The sequence below is a fragment of the Micropterus dolomieu genome, linkage group LG03 (genome assembly GCF_021292245.1).
Source record: "Micropterus dolomieu isolate WLL.071019.BEF.003 ecotype Adirondacks linkage group LG03, ASM2129224v1, whole genome shotgun sequence".
In the NCBI taxonomy this organism is placed as follows: Eukaryota; Metazoa; Chordata; class Actinopteri; order Centrarchiformes; family Centrarchidae; genus Micropterus; species Micropterus dolomieu.
This window is the reverse complement of record NC_060152.1, coordinates 5,735,014-5,746,575: the sequence shown is the minus strand read 5'-3', so window position 1 is coordinate 5,746,575 and position 11,562 is coordinate 5,735,014. Positions and strand designations below refer to the sequence as shown.

Here is an 11,562-nt window from a genome sequence, read left to right as displayed (position 1 = left end):
CCAGCAGCAAGTCCCAGCCCGGCAGCAAACGCGCCGCACAGGTCACTGTGCACCCGCCAATAAAAGTCCACCGTCCCCCCAACCGCCGGAAAAAACTAAGGCCGCCGGCGCCAGCCGACATCCCCCATGCCCAGCGCGCCCCCCGGCCGCCATGCAACACCAGCCAAACCAGCAACGAGGCAAAATCAACTAGCTCAGCTGCATGCCACCAACAACCCACCCACCCATCAAGGGCCGAGAACTCCAGGCACAAACCCAGAACAAACCGGAGCACAGCCCTGCCCCGCACCCACACTGCACATCCCGAAAACTAACTATATACCTCAGTATCCAGAGGGGTCCAACAACTGGCCGACAGAGAAATGGGGAAGCACGGATCCGAGGCCAACGAAGCAAAACAGGGACGCAAACAGGTCCCTCCAAGCCAACGAGGAGATGCCTCCCCCGGACTCCAATGCACAAACTAAACGCCCAGTAGCCATCCAGAGACCCTGCCCAGGGAAAAAGTATAATGCATCAAGATGCATCGACAATCGCCCCACAATCCCACCGCAGCCCACCAAACCGCAATTGGATCAACCCGCGCAGAGACCCCCACCCCCAGAAGCCAGGACACCCTGCGACCCCCCAAAACGCAAAGGACCCCAGACCGCATGTCCAGGGGGAAGCTGTACCCCGCCCCAAGGAAGAACAGCAGAAAGACGGGACGGGAAGCTCCCTGCCGCCAGGGAGCGATAACGCGGGAGAACCAGGCCAACGGTCCCCCAGCCCAGCCAGAGGCATCCCTCCCTACAGTGCAGGCAGTGACAGCAGCCCCCGAGGCCGATCTCATCCCCGGACAGGGGCCCAGCCCCCCCCAGTCAAGCACCCCCAAGGAGGAGCAACACCGGTCATGCGCCACAGAGACTCCCGAATGCCCCCACCGTGAGAGAGCTGGCAGGGGGAAGCAGCGGGAGCCTCACCTCTGCCGAAGAGGGCCCAGGCGAGGAGAGGAGACAACGGGCCCCCAGGCCCAGGGACACACCACCCACCCAGAAATGAGCAAAGGCCACAAGCCCGAGTCCGCAGAACCCTAGGCCAAGGGCGGGCCCCCACACCAGGGGAGCCCCGACTCCCCCCAGCCCACCCCAGATCAGGCAAGGCCTTCACCAACCCCACAGCACCCCCGACGCCCGGGGCTCCAGGGGTAGGACACGAGGCCAATGAGAATCTCCCCCACTCCTTCAACCCCTCTGCCTGCCTCTGTAAATGTATTGTTTTGTGTTGGATGCATGTCATGGATTGTGAAGTGTTGTATGGTGGAGTAAAGATAAGGTGTGTGGTAACTAAGGTGCAACTAAAATTGAAGGGTAGTTGTGACACAGGCAAAAACTGCATTTCAACATCTCTTACTGCTTGACCTTATATGATATTATGCTCATTTTCAGGTTCAAAATCCTATTTAGGGGTTGCACCAGAACAGGTTTACATGGTTTAATTTTCAAAAAACACCAAATTTTTGTCATACTGCAAGTTGCTGCAGCTCCTCTTTTTACCCTGTGTGTTGAACACTTTGTTTTAGCTATAGAGCGAGGCATCTTACTTGTGTAAAATCTTTGTTGGGAGTTGCACATGCGCAGCTCCTAGTTAAGGACTACTAGCCAATCAGAAGCAGAGTAGGGCGGGTCGCGAAAAGCCGGTAAACACGGCTCTGGTCCAGCTGTATATTCCCCTTACCAGCTTAGCAACATGGACTGGAGCAAGAGTTTCAGAGTGGTGAGTTATTAATCTGTAACAAAAGTATCTTTCATCCATAAAGTTTTAACTGAGCTCTGTCTCTACATCACAGGAACAACTTCATGTCCACTGACTGCCTGGAGGGTAGCTAGTGTTTGGAAGGGAGAGGAGAGGCAGCAGGCAGACATCTTCTCACTGTGTGCTGCAGCTCAATGTGTTTTTCCACCGGTGTTTATGAGGGCGTGCCGGACTATCCGCTAGGCGAGCATTGTGACGCATATTTCGCTGTGACGTTACAGCAAAGCGGAAGAAAAGGCTGGACTACGAACAAGCTGTTTTCAGGCAGTTCAGAGAAGTGGGAGATGGGAACTCCCTTTGGGTGGACTTTGGGCTTTTTCACTGTGCAAACCTATTACCTGCACAAAAAAAGGTATATAACTCAATGGGGAGAGGGGGAAAAGCCAAAAAGCATAATACCACCTCTTTAAAAACACTTTCATGTATTCGGTGTATCTTAACTGCACACAAACTGTGTCCTATTTATTTTGCATTCTAGATACCACACAATTTCCTTTTACCATCTGATTTTGGTCAAAACATCTGTAGGGCTGTTACCACTGCTGTGTGATAATCAAGACCAAATGAGATGCATAAGGTTTTTCATCAAGTTTTAACCTGCAAGATATTGTTAAAATCTATGAGCAATAAGGTTTAGTTTTTTTTTCTGAATAAAAAAAAGGTGAAGAAACTTTCATGAAGCAGCTTATTATTGATGATAATGATGATTATTTAGCTATATCAACTAATGACAGACAGTAGCAAACAGACATTTAAATTATGATTTGAAAATGTATGGATGGCAAGGTTTGCCAAGGCATCTGCTACACAACTTTGCCAATGTTTGGGCAAACTACATGGCATCCTAATTTCCTCTTTTCCTAAAGGTATTCTTTCAGTGAGCACTAAACTTTCTTGTATGACATATATTTAAGTTTTATAACATGGCTCAAACTTTGGGTGCTCATTATGATAGTCTACACAACCAAAATGTGTAGTGTAGAAGTACGTTTGGAGACTTTCCTGTATAATTTTTCCAGTGGTAAGTGTAGCTTCTGAAGCACCAAAGCAAGATTAATGCAATGTGCACCAGATGATTGCCCAGGTAATTGACCTTGACTTGTGTGGGAACCTAATTAGACCACCAGTCTGCACAACACTGAGAGTTTAAGAGGACAGGACAGCAATGGACACCACTGACAGTTTCCAACTGTGCTTCTCACTGCTAAGCCAGTGTGTAAAATAACTCTGTATACATTAATCAATTTCTCATATTACATTAAGATACTATTATTTTAGCCATATATCCTGACTAGAGCATTCTAGAGCAGTCATGAAAATATACTTGAACCCTTCCTCTGTCTTCCCCTTCCTTATCTATTATCTAACTCTCTTCGTAAATCCCTCTGATATTTTTTTGCAGCGTTCCAACCAGAGTGTTCTCTTTTTTTTAAATAGAGCATCAGATTGGATTCCAGCAGGAGTTAATCAGAAATACTGCATGGTGCTCAAAGATGACATGCTTTATAAGCGGGGTGGAAAATAACCATCAGCTTCCAGACAAAATGTTGGCAAATTATGACAGAAACTAGTGTTTGCGTCAACCAGCCTCTTTGGCGGGTACCCAACCATTATGTGATCCAATTTTTGATTCTAAAAATCTTAAACAGTGAAAGTGGGCAGTCAACTTCACAATTTGTGGTCAAAGGGTTGAAGAAGTAATCCGCCTCTTGCTTATGATCTATTAGTCATACTGTGGTGACTACTAAAGTGCCTATCAGCTGCCAATACCAAACCAGCAAGATCTTTCCCTTCAGTGGGTGTAAGGAGTCAGTGTCTAATGTAACATTTTCCACTACTGGCCCACTTTGAAAATAATTATTTTTTCCAGTAATTGAATAATTCATTATAACATTTCAGCAACATTTTGACCAACATTAATTGGGTCTGATAACGTGTTGTCCACCATCTGCTTGGCTAGCATACAATGTTAAGAGCATGTTTTTGATAAACCCCCTCAATCAGCTTTTGCAGGGAATTGGGGGAAACTGTAAAACACATACCAGAGTCAGTGTTTTCTAGCAAGGAGTATTACACACAGAAGTAGAAAGCCCCGTGCACTTATACTGATGTGATGAAGGTACTGATGTGGAGGCGGGGTACCACCAGGTGCGCTTCATCAGGTTGGCTTTCCGCCAGAAAGGCAAACTTCTCTGTTGTGGTTAACACAGAGTGCGGAACATGTGTGTCTTCAATAAAGGGTTGAAATGCATGCAGTTGAAGTCAAGTCTCTGGAGGCCAGTCACTAGCCAATCCCCTTGCCCTGCATAAACTTTTACTGGCCCCGGGCCATGGGTAATGTCCACTCCTGAGGGTGTATGCATGTGATCTTTGCCAAAGTTGGACAGATGTGAACACCGCTGGTTAAGCTGACCAGAGTTGAATCACAGGTCAGCTGTACGTGACAACAACAGCTAAAAGACAGTGAAAACTGCCTGAGCATGGTAGATCTGCTTGGAATTATTTCACAGACTCCCTGCTGGGGTCTATCCGGTCCCTAAAGTGTCACAGCACTGCCAGTGACGAGTGTTGGTTAAGTGCCTGGAAGCAAACAGTAGCTCTGCTGGATCCCTCCCTCTGAGTCTTTTCTGCTGCATCTGCCTTACACTGTGTTTCATGTTTTTTTCCTCCAGTCTCACGATAAAGAAAATATTCAGGGAAATAAGGAAAGAATAAATGCTCTTGTTTTGAAAGTGAGTTATTTATGCTCTTTTTATCTGAACTACTATGAATTAATGATTTTTTTTTTGTGTCTTAAGAAAGGGAGTTCTTCAATCTGATGATACATAATCGCAAAACAACAAAAGCGGAAGCATCAACAGCGCTATGCTGGAGCAAATTGAATGCAGCAAATGTCTGTTTAAATGTAGGCTCATAAAAAATTTGCTTTGAACCCCTGTAACAATTTCTTCACATTTGCAAACAGTCAATGTGCTTGTATTTGATGTCATCATGAATTCTTCATGGAGTCTAATTCCTCAAAACTAAAGAAATTTGAACCATTCTTATCACAATATCTGCTAATTTCATTCACTTTACAGCAAACATAGCTCATTTGCAAATTGGGGATTCAATTTGCTCTACATACTTAGCAGAATCAAACATTATGTACAGTCGCATGGCCGATTTCTTTTATCCTTTTCTTAACGCTTGCTTCTTCTTCCTGCTGCGTAAAATGTCTGGTGAGTCCTTTGCAAAATAAATCCTTCTACTGCTGGGTCAGACCATGATGAATCCCTGTTAAATTTATTTTCAATATGCTCTTTTCCCATGCTGCAGTTTTTTATGTGGTCTCTATTGGGTGCATATTCCTACTGAGAATCCATTTCAAAATGGCAAGATTTAGTGTTGAGTAACCCACTTTATGATAATTACTGGGATGATTCCACTCTGGCTACATATTTGAACCCAGACAAACAACCAGGATGAATTATTTTTTTTATGAGATCAGGAAACTGTTAGAACTAGTTTTCCCCAGTTATTACCAAGCAATTAAGAACAAGTGAACTGCAATGCACTTATGGGGCTGAGTTTAAGAGCTCAGTCGTTTTATTTACACCTTTATATACACCATCAGTGCTCAGTTTATCAGCCTTCCATACGCTGATGACGGGGACTGTTAGGTATACACCTCTCAATGATGCTCAGTAATTTCCCATTAACTCCAACAGGCTTGGCGTTATATGCTGTCATATATTTGATCATGCCCAGTAATAAGTGGTCTTACAGGGCAATGCTGTAAATTGCTGTAATATACCACAAGAGGTTTGTCAATTAAATATAAAGTGTATGCTTTCGCTGAAAAAAAGGAGCAGAAATCTAGTGAGTCACCAGTCATTTTCATTTTTCTTGAACAAGTTGACACCAGCCTTCAAATATTACAAACTCAGAATATCCTCCACTTCACCTCTGCCATATGGACTTTTACACATTCCCTCTGAAGCCCTGCTTCTGGTTTGAAGTGCTGACACCTGAAGTAGGCTGACGTGTCCTCACCACTCGCTCCCTCTTATCGGGGACACACAGGCAGCTTCCTCACACTGCGGACTGGACCAGCGCTGCCACTTTTAACCTGTCTCCTCAGACTAGTGCTGAGGTGTTTTCACATGCCCCACGGTAATTCAAAATGAATTAGTGCTCTCTGTGTACTACACGACTGTACTGGTACTGTGAGTTGCAGTGACAGGAGAGGATTCTGAGATTAGGGAGGAAAGACGACCAGCAACCAATTTGCCCGTTGGCAAGCGTTAAGTTTGTAACAAGCATGTTGACAGCACATTTTCTTCTTACGTTAGATTGTGTGGCAGGTGGTGGTATCAAATCTCCTCACCACGATGCTTCAGTTTGTTCTGCATTGTGGTTTGTTAAGAGTCAGAATGCGATGCAAACTAACTGCAAGAAACAATCACAACGCACAAAATTTTATGGCTTTAAGATGAGGAAAATTGGCACCTGAAACCCGTACTTTGAAAGGCAGATTACATTTACTCGTTTAGCTGATGCTTTTACCCAAAGCGACTTACAATTGCTATGTATGTCAGAGGTTGCACAGCTCTGGAGCAACCAGTGCTTATGTGTTTTGCTCAAGGACACATTGGTGGGATTTGAACCTGGGTCTCTCACACCAAAGGTATGGATCTTATCCACTGCCCCACCACCACTCCATATCCAGATCTCAACTATTGAAGATTTTAAACATGTGCTTTCCAACACAATCTCCATAAGCCCAAATTACATAATATAAACTTTTAGATTTAAATCTATTTAATGATGTCTGTGACTGTCTCTGATTCTATATCTTTTTCTTTCTATCTGCTGTACGCAGGTCTCTCTTGCAAAAGATATCTCGATCTCAATCAGACTACCTGAAATAAAAGCTGTATATATAAGTGAGCTAACAGTATAGGTAGTAGACCTTACTCCATACTAAGATACTTCATGTAGGTTTTTCTGTTAATTTGTCATCCATCTGTAGAATGAACACCAGGGAAAGTAGGAGTGCAGTCTATAATGCTTGGCTTAATCATTAGGAAATGGAAATCCAAACTGGTGCGATGAAAAATGATCAACAACAGAAAACTTTTCCACAATGATTTAGATCAGAGAAAATAAACTGCAGTGATGGCCTCCTTTAGATGAAACTCAAGCCCAGAACAATGGCTGGTTTCCTGCCAAAGTGCTTAGTGAGTTGACAAACCCAACACCACCGGCTGGTACATAGCTGGTGGTGATTTCCAACCCAGTTAATGATAGAAGAGGAAATATTCTGGTCCCAAACTCTCGTATCAGCAGCAGCAGATCTGCATTATAAAGCTTTTCGAGGATACATATCCTCCAAGTTCAGCAAGTTAATGTTGTTTCTTGCTGGACAAACCATTTAATTATTGTGAAACGTGGGGGAATTCACAGTCTAGATGGCTCATAAACCATTAAAAATACTGTGAATCTGCATCATTAAAAACACATTTTCTTTAAAGTAGCAAACCTGGATTTAAGTGGATATTCAGGGCCACTGTTGATGCTGATTTCTGTCATTTAGCACTGGCATTATGACAAACTTGTTGACAATGCCAAGTAGGTCACTGTTAAAGCCAACCTGAGTCAAATAGTATTTCCTATTTATTTTTAGCACATATTTAATGCGACTACCAGATGGTTTCTGCACACAGCACTGTACAATGACTCATAAGTGTGACTGAGATAAGCAATCACAGGAAAGTGGACAAAACCCATGTATGTGCTGTCCTAAATCGTTAAACCAGATCAATCTAGTATTCAAAACAGTAATTGATATTTGGAAATATTAACTTGGCCCAAGTCAGTTTTCAGCACTGCAAAAACCAAAAAATGGTGCAAAAACATTACTGGTTATTATTTTTATCAGCCAATGCTAACCACATATATTCTTATAATGATTTCATATCAGCTTGTATCTCTTGGATGTATCCTTTTATAAGTTGTGTCACCGCTGGACTCTACTGTGTTCCCTGATATGGTATATGATAAATGTAAAGAGAAGGAACATGGAGGGTCCCAGGTTTTGCTGAAGAACAGCCCAAAGAAGAACAACTAATCTGGTCTGGTATACTCTAGCATTAATACTGCATTTATACTGTACAATTTAACTAATATTTCTTATTTAGTTATACCATTCTTACAGTGTAATCAAGGGCGTAGAATTTATATCCAGCAACTACTGAATTGTCCCTAACAAGGTGTGTAGTCAGTTTATTTGGTACAAAAACGGTTCACAGCTCTCGTTCTCGACTACGAGTCCAACGCGTGTTAAGTTTTAAAAGATTATGCCCCCCCCCATTATAATGTAGGCTAATTTATTCACCTGCATAGTGCTCAAATAATCTCAGTCAGCGTCTCTCCCTCTCCTTCATTCTGTGCGCACGCTGGCAGGAGTGAGAGTGAGTTACTATGTTTGTATGGGTGTTCCGGACTTTACTCTTTGACCAGACCATGTATGAATTTACACTGAAGCCTCCTCAAATGGATGTGTAAACGGGTACGCAGCTCAAAGGATGGTTTTCCTTTGTTCTGGGAAGACTGTATTCTGTATTCTCATGTCCAACTCGGTGTCTGACAACGCGTGTTTTAAAGGAGCTTGAACTGTGGATAGGCTTGTGGCCTGATTTCATCTTCATCTGGTATGGTAAGAATCACATCCATCAGCCATTTTCCATGTGCACTTTTCCTTCAGCTTGACAGGTTATGCATTATTCAAAGTGATTCATCTGAAATCATAGAGAGATTAAACAGATTAAAATAAATCTATTGACACTATAATTTCAAGTTTGCTCACGGGCATTCATGACTATGTTGTTGTTGACAAGAGGATTCACCGTGTCAGTGCTGCTGAGTCATACATTCACACATGGCAACACACTGCCATCATCTGGCTAGTGGAAAGCACGTCCAAACACTAAAGCCATATAGCCAGTAACCAAGGATAATCACTAAAGTTGAAAAAAGAGCCAAAGAAATACTGTATTCTGGATATATATGTAGCTGGGATGTTTCATAGTATATTATTTGATGTCTACTGGTTAATAATATAATTTATGGTAAAATACAATAATTCAAGAGTTAATTTCATCTACAAGTTATTGTTATATGTACTTCAAACACGTTTTGTGAGTTGTGTATAGCTCAACAGACTTGAGTAAATTCTAATTCAAATCAAATGTTAAATGTTCTGAACACCTTTAAATGCAGCCAATATTTTAGTTGAGATAAGTGATCTGTGTGAGAAAAATATATGCACTGTTGTTCTAAAACAGTAAAGGCAAAAGAAATGTTAACTATACATTACTAAAATAGTCCATGAGGAAAACCAAGTCTGTGTGTTTCTATTAATTATCCAGCCTCTTGTCATCTATTTTCAATCTTCTGAAATGCTGGTTCCACTGAGTAGCTTAATGGAATAATAGAGTGACAATGGTGGTGGTTGTGGCAAAACTTGCTCTCACAGGGAACTTCTTTGAGATGTTTCTCTCAGCTGACAAGATTTTCCAGGAACCGTAGCCATTGGCTGGCTATGATACCTCTTAGTCTGAGCCTAAGGCAAATTTTGGACTCCATACTGTTTAGACAGTTTAATGCTGAATATCTTGGCCTACTGTCCAAAACATTTGGTCTTGTTTATGATGCTAGTAAAAATTCTTGTTAATTTAAAATTTAATTCATTAACTTAACAGGCCTTTTGTCTTGTTTTTTCTTTACTGTTTTTTTTTGAATCTGTCATTTTGTAAATGTCTTTTTTGTTGACTATTTAACTACCCAACAGTATGTAAATCATATAGAAGTAGCCCCACCACAACCAGCTACACTTTTAAAATGCTGCATAAACAGAGGTGCATCAATGATCATTATCTAACAATCCATATGCTGTTGTTTATTGTTGTTGTGTTTGCTGTGTTTATTAATCAGTGGTGGAATGTAACGCACATTTATTCAAATACTGTCCTGATGTACCAATTTGAGCTACATTTTATGCTACTTTGTATTTCAACTTTGGTACAATTGAGAGAGAAATATTGTACCTTTTATGCCACTTAATTTCACTGCTTTAGTTACTAGTTGCCGATAAAGATTTTACCAATAAAAAAATATGGTAATCGTCTTAAATATGATGGATATTAAACTACCAGTACAGTATATAAAGCATTAGCCTTACTGCAACCAGCTACAATATTAAAATGCTGATTAAATGATCATGCATCAGCAATAATAATCAAATTAGGCCTATATAATCCATATACTGTACCTATATAATGATCAGTGATGGAATGTAACTAACTATATTACTCAAATACTTGAGTACAAATTTGTGGTAAATAATTTGCCTCATCACAAATATCTATGATTTTAATGAAAATGCATCAGCAATAGCCCAATAACACTAAAAAGACTACTTGTGGGGTCATGGGGTGGTGATGGGGCAGTAGATAAGACACATGTGTGTCTGGTGTGGGAGACCCGAGTTTGATTCCCACTGCACTGAACCCTTAGTTGCTCCAGAGGTGTGTGTGACCTTGACATATATAGCAATTATAAGTTGCTTTGGATAAAAGTGTCAGCTAAATGACTAATTATTATTATTAATAAATACTTTAAATGAGGTAATTCTTCTAATATATTATGCTACTTTTGCTTTTGATATACTAAGTATGTAGTGTTAGCAGGATATAGCCTAACATAGTGGGTTTATAGTGATCTCATCAGGTCGTGTTTTGTACAACAGATGCAGTGGTGGATGATGTACACAAATCCTGTACTTGAGTAAAGAGTACAGATCCCCTTGCTTAATATTCATATTCATATATTGAAAGACTAATAAAAGCTGTGATGAAGGTTATGGGAATGAAAGATTATACTTCCCTTCAGACCATCTTTGAAAAAATGGTAGTCTCCCAGGCACAGAAAATTCTGAAGGACCCTTCCCATATTCTGCACTCTGAATATGACGTATTACCTTCAGGGAAACGCTATAGAGCTAGCAGATGTAAAAGTAACCACTATAAGGTGTCCTTCATCCCTTCTTCCATAGCGTTTCTAAATAAACAATCTGCTCTGAACAAGATGGCTTGAAGTACTTCCGGCACTTTATTTATTTTTAAGCATAGTATAATATTGATTGATCGCTTGCACTAGAGTTTCTGAACAACCGGATCTTAAATGAGTTTTTTAATTTTAGAATTGCGACGGTTGTAATTTTAGTGTTTGTTATATTCACTGCTTTATGAGCTCAAGAGCAATTGAATACAATAATTCTGAGGTTTCATGTCACTCAGGTTATACTTACCTTGTAATCAATTATTGACAAGTGTAGTGTCTCAGATACTTGTACAATATAATGTGTAAATGTAATGAGTCCATATGTGTTTCTGTTGTTACTACAGCCTTATGTGGCACTGATGTCCAAGACAAATTTCCCTCAGGGGACAATAAAGTTATCTTATTCACTATAAGTAGAAGTCTTCAATTTAAATTTCTAGTTGAGTCAAAGTATTATAAGTACCTGCTTTTAAAAATGTTTAAATATCAAAAGTATCCCCCACTTACAATGCTGTCCTTTCATCACTTCCCAGGAAACTCAACAAACGTAACCTATTGACCTCAGGTGAAGATACCAACGATGGTCGTTCAGTCTTGGCCACAGGTAGTCTTAACGACTGTAACGACTGTCGTCACAGCAACAAGGAACACTAACGAACCAGC

At 41.1% G+C, this 11,562-nt stretch overlaps 1 protein-coding gene across 1 annotated transcript in view; it reads right to left on the bottom strand.

Moving 5' to 3' along the window:
- The window catches only part of LOC123968777 (thrombospondin type-1 domain-containing protein 7A), a 218,003-nt gene that overhangs the window by 185,843 nt on the left and 20,598 nt on the right, over window positions 1–11,562 (bottom strand). The gene's annotated exons all lie outside the window — the stretch shown is intronic.